Raw genomic sequence first — 9,163 nt, forward strand, 5'->3', positions numbered from 1 at the left:
ATACACTGCCGATTTTGCAGGTTTTCCTACTTACAAAGCATGTAGAGGTCTGTAATTTTTATCATAGGTACACTTCAACTGTGAGAGACGGAATTTAAAACAAAAATCCAGAAAATCACATTGTATGATTTTTAAGTAATTAATTCGCATTTTATTGCATGACATAAGTATTTGATCACCTACCAACCAGTAAGAATTCCGGCTCTCACAGACCTGTTAGTTTTTCTTTAAGAAGCCCTCCTGTTCTCCACTCATTACCTGTATTAACTGCACCTGTTTGAACTCGTTACCTGTATAAAAGACACCTGTCCACCCACTCAATCAAACAGACTCCAACCTCTCCACAATGGCCAAGACCAGAGAGCTGTGTAAGGACATCAGGGATAAAATTGTAGACCTGCACAAGGCTGGGATGGGCTACAGGACAATAGGTAAGCAGCTTGGTGAGAAGGCAACAACTGTTGGCGCAATTATTAGAAAATGGAAGAAGTTCAAGATGACGGTCAATCACCCTCGGTCTGGGGCTCCATGCAAGATCTCACCTCGTGGGGCATCAATGATCATGAGGAAGGTGAGGGATCAGCCCAGAACTACACGGCAGGACCTGGTCAATGACCTGAAGAGAGCTGGGACCACAGTCTCAAAGAAAACCATTAGTAACACACTACGCCGTCATGGATTAAAATCCTGCAGCGCACGCAAGGTCCCCCTGCTCAAGCCAGCGCATGTCCAGGCCCGTCTGAAGTTTGCCAATGACCATCTGGATGATCCAGAGGAGGAATTGGAGAAGGTCATGTGGTCTGATGAGACAAAAATAGAGCTTTTTGGTCTAAACTCCACTCGCCGTGTTTGGAGGAAGAAGAAGGATTAGTACAACCCCAAGAACACCATCCTAACCGTGAAGCTTGGAGGTGGAAACATCATTCTTTGGGGATGCTTTTCTGCAAAGGGGACAGGACGACTGCACCGTATTGAGGGGAGGATGGATGGGGCCATGCATCGCGAGATCTTGGCCAACAACCTCCTTCCCTCAGTAAGAGCATTGAAGATAGGTCGTGGCTGGGTCTTCCAGCATGACAACGACCCGAAACACACAGCCAGGGCAACTAAGGAGTGGCTCCGTAAGAAGCATCTCAAGGTCCTGGAGTGGCCTAGCCAGTCTCCAGACCTGAACCCAATAGAAAATCTTTGGAGGGAGCTGAAAGTCCGTATTGCCCAGCGACAGCCCCGAAACCTGAAGGATCTGGAGAAGGTCTGTATGGAGGAGTGGGCCAAAATCCCTGCTGCAGTGTGTGCAAACCTGGTCAAGAACTACAGGAAACGTATGATCTCTGTAATTGCAAACAAAGGTTTCTGTACCAAATATTAAGTTCTGCTTTTCTGATGTATCAAATACTTATGTCATGCAATAAAATGCAAATTAATTACTTAAAAATCATACAATGTGATTTTCTGGATTTTTGTTTTAGATTCCGTCTCTCACAGTTGAAGTGTACCTGTGATAAAAATTACAGACCTCTACATGCTTTGTAAGTAGGAAAACCTGCAAAATCGGCAGTGTATCAAATACTTGTTCTCCCCACTGTACCTGTTGATGGGCGGAAAGAGATGGTTGGTCTGATTCTGAGATTTCCAGGTTTGTTTTCTGATACACCTACACACTTAATAGAACATGATATTGACATTGGAGATGCTGACCCCAATCGTCAGCGGTTCTATAGAGTTTCTTCAGAGAAACTGCGCTGTCTGGATGCTGAGGTCAGGTACATGCTGGAGAGTAAGATAGCAGAGCCTCCTTTCTCCAGTTGGGCTTCTCCCTGTATCTTGGTCAGTAAACCGGATGGGACAAACAGATTTTGTACGAACTACCGTAAGGTAAACAGTGTCACTAAGCCTGATTAATTTCCTCTTCCTCGGATGGAGGACTGCGTTGATCAAGTCGGCGCAGCTAAGTTTTGGAGCAAATTCTACCTGTTAAAGGGCTATTGGCAGGTGCCACTGACGAGTAGAGCACGTGAAATTTCTGCCTTTATTACACCCTCTGGTCTGTACTCGTTTTCGGTTATGAGTGTCCGCCTGCGTAATGTACCTGCCACTTTTCAGCGACTTATGAACAGGGTTGTCTCCGGTCTGGCCGGGTGCGCTGTTTATCTGGACGATGTAGTGATATATGCAGATACTTGGGAGGAACATCTGTCCCGTATTCAAGCCTTGTTCGACCGCCTAGCTGCGGTCAATCTGGCTAAATGTGAGTTTGCTCAGGCGACCGTTACATACCATGGAAAGGTGGTTGGGCAGGGTGAAGTGCGTCCTGTTCGGGCTAAAGTGGTAGCTATTGATGCTTTTCCACCACCAACTACTAAAAAGGAACTGATGCGTTTCTTGGGAATGGTTGGTTATTACCGTAGTTTTTGTAGGAACTTCTCTACTGTGGTCGCTCCATTGACAGATTTGCTGAAAGCTAAGGCTGTTTACGTATGGCCTTCTCGTTGTCAACAGGCTTTTGAAGATGCAAAGAGGTTGCTTACCTCAACTCCGGTGCTGGCTGTTCCTCGCGTGGATTTGTCATTTACCTTGCAGGTGGATGCTAGTCATGTGGGGGCAGGTGCAGTTTTGCTGCAAGCAGATGTGTCTGGTGTTGAGAGGCCTGTTAGTTTCTTTTCCAAAAAGTTGAACCATTATCAGTTGAACTACTCGGTCATTGAAAAAGAAGCGCTAGCACTCATATGGGCGCTACAACACTTCGAAGTGTATGTCGGGTCGGGAGTAGTACCTATTGTGGTCTACACCGACCATAACCCTCTCACCTTCTTGAGGTCCATGATGTGTCCTAATAAGAGGATAATGAGATGGTGTTTATTTTTTACAAGCATTCCATCTCGATGTGCGGCACATCCGGGGGACTGATAATGTCATTGCTGACACGTTCTCTCGTGCGCCCTGTTCCTGAATGTCCACGTGACTGACCACTGTTATTTTGTGTTTGGTATTGTTCTGTTCTGTCACTCCTGTCTGTTCCCTTCTGGTCTCGTTTTCTTTCCTCTTAAAGGTTGCTTCCTGTCCGCAAAGGTTGCTGAGGTCTGGGGAGGACGAGGTTGGCTGGGGCAAGTGCACGTAAAGGCTGGGTCAATTTGTTGTGTGACTGGTATGGTGTTCCGGGGTCTTTGTTGGTCCCTGGTTTTATGGGGGGGAGGGTGTGGCGACCATCCCACTCTGTCTGCCGAATTCTTTCTCTTTGCTTTTGTTTTCCTTAATTGGATGTCGGTGGGCGGAGCCGGGAGGGTCATCAGCCAAGTTGGACAACCGGGTTCGGGTGTGTCCCAGGATAAATGCACCTCTTCCCCATTCATTGAGGAGACTTTCTCCATGCAGACACAGATTTTGGTTGTGGCATTTTTGTGGTTGTTTTTGGTTGTTTGCATTTGTTTGCGTTGGCACCTTTCAACACCCCTCATTATCACATTTATGCACGCAACCACTCACTTACACTACTGATTACTGACTACACACACCATTGTTAATTATATTTTGTTTACTTTAGTTAAATAAATATATTTTGTTATTCCTTATCTCCACGTTCTCCTTTTTTGTTACGCACTTTGAGCCTGTTCGTGACAGTAACTGTAGGAGGAAAAAGCACATGCACTGCAGCCTCAATTAGCCTAGCTAGCTGACGTTAGCTAGCTTCTCCTGGTTTGATGCAGTCAAGACAGGTACTACGTAATCATATTTGATGATAAATAACCTAGCTATGGCAGCTATTAGTCTACTATAGCGCCAGCAGACTTGCTTGATTGGTTGCTGTCTTGTCTCTCCATTTCTCCTTGGGTCACTGGCTCACAGTATGGCTTCTCCCCTGCCTGCTAGATCAGCACCCCTCTCCCTCCTCTCGTGCTGTATCAGCTCTGGTTAATAAAGTAGCTTTAAAAATGCGATCCGACCAGGTCGATACGGAACGGGTCTAATGGTCCTCGGGTCCTTTCGGAACAGGTCTCTATATTTCAAAAAACAGAATTTATGCATATCGGGTCTAGGTGTTAAAGCCCCAGGTCCATTTCGGCAAGTCAGTTAAAAATAAATTCATATTTACAATGACGGCCTGGCAAAAGGCCTCCTGCGGGGACAGGGGCTGGGGTTAAAAATAAAAATAAATAAAATATAGGACAAAACACATATCACGAAGAGAGACAACACTACATGTTAACCATGCCTACCCGTATACATGATGTTTATGGGGAAATCGTACACCTATGTCGGTCAGGTGCATTCTTCAAAATTAACAATGAATGTTATTTGAAAACCAGAGGAGGCTGGTGGGAAGAGCTATAGGAGAACGGGTGCATTCTAATGGTTGGAATGGAATCAATGGAACAGTATCAAACATACGGAAACCACGTTTCACTCCATTCTATTGCCATTCCAGCCATTACAATGAGCCCGTCCTCCTATAGCTCCTCCCACCAGCCTCAACTGTTGACCTAATTTGAAACATTACTCCACTAAATCATGGGGGGAAAACAAAATAGCGTCAGGGGACATTAAGCAATCAAATAGCAACCAAAAAATTGCATGGTGTGTGTGATTGTATGCATGTGTGTGGAAAGAACGATCATAGACGATAGTTATGGTTGTAGCTGTTTGTCCTTGGTATGGGGCAGCGCTGGACTTATCCCCGGACAGTACTGGCCCTGTCCTCTCAGTAGTGCTCAGCCTGTGTGCTCTGCTGAGAGATGAGCCTTCAGAGGCACCATCAACAAATATCCCTTGTTAAAATACGTACAAACTTTGCAGGAGACACGATGGTGTAGGTTCTGCTTTCGAAGAGAATGCCCTGGATTCTCCATGTTTATAGTCATGGCAAGCTTTGTGTAATAGCTATTGACAATTGAAACCCCCCCCCAAAATAATGACATTTCAGCCACAAAAAAAGCTTAGAATTTTTCTCCATCCTCCCGATTCAAAATATATCATTTTCATAGTCATGGCACACTTTGTTTAAGCTATTGAAGATTAAAATCATAAATTCTTTATTTTATTTTTATGAAAAAAATATGTTGATTGTTATTCTTCCCCGATTCAGAATAGACCATATTCATAGTCAAGGCATGCTTGGTTCAGTAGCTATTGACGACAGAAAATTGAATATCCAATATAAAACAAATTTGACCTCGGTGTCACAATATTTCATAATTATTCATATTAAACTAAAACACTTGTTTTCTTGTGCATCAATATCAAACAAGATGTTTGTTGCATACAGCCAAAACCCTTGATAAATTGAAATGTAGAACATTTATAATACTTTTTCACAAAATGATATTACTCCTGTGTGAACTATGGGCTTTATTACTCCTGTACAAGTGGAAAAAAATACTCCTCAGCACCCCATCCCAAAACATCTTCCAGCGTCTATGCATACGGACCCAGATTCCCCTGATCTGTATAGCCTGTCCTGGATCAATGTTAAGATCAATGAAAAGCAGACATTGAATATTCCTTTGAGCATGGTGAAGTTATTCATTACAATTTGGAATGTGTTTTAATACACCCAGTCACTACAAAGATACAGGTGTCCTTCCTAACCCAGTTGAATGAGAGGAAGGAAACCGCTCAGGGATTTTACCATGAGGCCAAATGTGATTTTAAACCAGTTACGTAGTTAAATGGCTTTAATAGAAGAAAATTGAGGATGAACAACATTGCAGTTACTCCACAATAATAACCTAAATGATAGAGTGAAAAGGAGGCATGTACAGAATAAAAATATTCCAAAACATGCATCCTGTTTGCATTAAGGCACTAAAGTAATACTTCAAAAAATGTGGCAAAGAAATGAACTTTTTGTTCTGAATACAAAGCATTATGTTTGGGGCAAATCCAACAACATATGACTGAGTACCAATCTTTAATTTCCTTGTTTTTGTGTCCTAGGGTTGTATATTCATCAAGCACGGGGAAAGTGCTTAATCAGTTTGCCTGCATGACCTAGTAATAATTCAGTATAATATATTTTTCACTTCCCTTAGTGGTTGAGGTTGACTTCAGGAGGTTTCTTATGTTGTCTGAGGTAAAAGCCAAATATATCACAGTGTTTAATTGTGGTGTTCTACCTCGTTCCAGCTCCAAAAGGTTGACATGTTTTGTTGTTTTGGGTCTATACAATGACTGAGGTTTAAGTAAAGACTGTCAACTTTCTTTTGAGGGTATTTCATACATATCGGGTGAACAGTTTAGAAATCACTGCATTTTTGTGCATAGTCCACCAATTTTAGTTACAGAGGCATAAATATCATATCTATCATTATTACAATAACAGGGAAGGTTAGCATTTTTTGGGGGGGGGGGGGGGGGGTATATATTTGTAATTGTGGATACTACATCTGTAACTTTCTCACTCATTGTTCACGATTAATTCAGGACTATCCGTAATCCTGGTAGTATCCACATTTTAATGTGGACATGTTTAGAAACATATATTCTTATTTTCAATAAAGGTGACTCCAAAATGACGTAATACATGATTTACCATTCATTTCTATTGGGCACAAAATAAAAAAACAGCAAATGCATCCAACAAGTTTGTAGAGTCACAAGCTTGATGTAATCATTGTGTTCTGGGAATATGGGACCAAATGCAAAACTTTTGACCACTTTAATACACACTTCCGGCGCCGAAAAGAGATGGCCGCCTCGCTTCGCGTTCCTTGGAAAATATGCAGTATTTTGTTTTTTTATGTGTTATTTCTTACATCCGTACCCCAGGTAATCTTAGGTTTCATTACATACAGTCGGGAGGAACTACTGAATATACGATTAACGTCAACTCATCATCGTTCCTACCAGGAATATGACTTTCCCGAAACGGATCCAGTGTTTTGCCTTCCACCCAATACAATGGATCTGATCCCAGCCGGCGACCCTGTGCGACGCCGTAAAAGGGGCAAACGAGGCGGTCTCGTGGTCAGGCTTCGGAGATGGGCACATCGCGCTCCACTCCCTAGCATACTACTCGCCAATGTCCAGTCTCTTGACAATAAGGTTGATGAAATCCGAGCACGGGTAGCATTCCAGAGAGACATCAGGGATTGCAACGTGCTCTGCTTCACGGAAACATGGCTAACTCAAGAGACGCTAACGGAGTCGGTGCAGCCAGCTGGTTTCTTCATGCATCGCGCCGACAGAAACAAACATCTTTCCGGTAAGAAGAGGGGCGGGGGGGTATGCCTTATGATTAACGAGACGTGGTGTGATCATCATAACAACACACAGGAACTCAAGTCATTCTGTTCACCTGATCTAGAACTCCTCACAATCAAATGTCGACCGCATTATCTACCAAGGGAATTCTCTTCAATCATAATCACAGCCGTATATATTCCCCCCCAAGCAGACACATCGATGGCCCTGAACGAACTTTATCTGACTCTTTGTAAACTGGAAACCACACACCCTGAGGCTGCATTCATCGTAGCTGGGGATTTTAACAAGGCTAATCTAAAAACAAAACTCCCTAAATTCTATCAGCATATCGATTGTGCTACCAGGGCTGGAAAAACCCTAGATCATTGTTATACTAATTTCCGCGACGCATATAAGGCCCTCCCCCGCCCCCCTTTCGGAAAAGCTGACCACGACTCCATTTTGTTGATTCCAGCCTACAAACAGAAACTAAAACAACAAGCTCCCGCGCTCAGGTCTGTTCAACGCTGGTCCGACCAATCTGAATCCACGCTTCAAGACTGCTTCGATCACGCGGATTGGAATATGTTCCGCATTGCGTCCAACAACAATATTGACGAATATGCTGATTCGGTGAGCGAGTTCATTAGGAAGTGCATTGACGATGTCGTACCCACAGCAACGATTAAAACATTCCCAAACCAGAAACCGTGGATTGACGGCAGCATTCGCGTGAAACTGAAAGCGCGAACCACTGCTTTTAACCAGGGCAAGGTGACCGGAAGCATGACCGAATACAAACAGTGTAGCTATTCTCTCCGCAAGGCAATCAAACAGGCTAAGTCCCAGTACAGAGACAAAATCGAGTCGCAATTCAACAGCTCAGACACAAGAGGTATGTGGCAGGGTCTACAGTCAATCACGGATTACAAAAAGAAAACCAGCCCCGTCGCGGACCAGGATGTCTTGCTCCCAGACAGGCTAAACAACTTTTTTGCCCGCTTTGAGGACAATACAGTGCCACTGACACGGCCCCCTACCAAAACCTGCGGGCTCTCCTTCACTGCAGCCGAGGTGAGTAAAACATTTAAACGTGTTAACCCTCGCAAGGCTGCAGGCCCAGACGGCATTCCCAGCCGCGTCCTCAGAGCATGCGCAGACCAGCTGGCTGGTGTGTTTACGGACATATTCAATCAATCCTTATCCCAGTCTGCTGTCCCCACATGCTTCAAGAGGGCCACCATTATTCCTGTTCCCAAGAAAGCTAAGGTAACTGAGCTAAACGACTACCGCCCCGTAGCACTCACTTCCGTCATCATGAAGTGCTTTGAGAGACTAGTCAAGGACCATATCACCTCCACCCTACCGGACACCCTAGACCCACTCCAATTTGCTTACCGACCCAATAGGTCCACAGACGACGCAATCGCAACCACACTGCACACTGCCCTAACCCATCTGGACAAGAGGAATACCCATGTGAGAATGCTGTTCATCGATTACAGCTCAGCATTTAACACCATAGTACCCTCCAAACTCGTCATCAAGCTCGAGACCCTGGGTCTCGACCCCGCCCTGTGCAACTGGGTCCTGGACTTCCTGACGGGCCGCCCCCAGGTGGTGAGGGTAGGTAACAACATCTCCACCCCGCTGATCCTCAACACTGGGGCCCCACAAGGGTGCGTTCTGAGCCCTCTCCTGTACTCCCTGTTCACCCACGACTGCGTGGCCATGCATGCCTCCAACTCAATCATCAAGTTTGCGGATGACACTACAGTGGTAGGCTTGATTACCAACAACGACGAGACGGCCTACAGGGAGGAGGTGAGGGCCCTCGGAGTGTGGTGTCAGGAAAATAACCTCACACTCAACGTCAACAAAACAAAGGAGATGATTGTGGACTTCAGGAAACAGCAGAGGGAGCACCCCCCTATCCACATCGACGGGTCAGTAGTGGAGAAGGTGGAAAGTTTTAAGTTCCTCG

The sequence above is a fragment of the Salvelinus alpinus genome, chromosome 27, assembly GCF_045679555.1.
Source record: "Salvelinus alpinus chromosome 27, SLU_Salpinus.1, whole genome shotgun sequence".
Classification (NCBI taxonomy): Eukaryota; Metazoa; Chordata; class Actinopteri; order Salmoniformes; family Salmonidae; genus Salvelinus; species Salvelinus alpinus.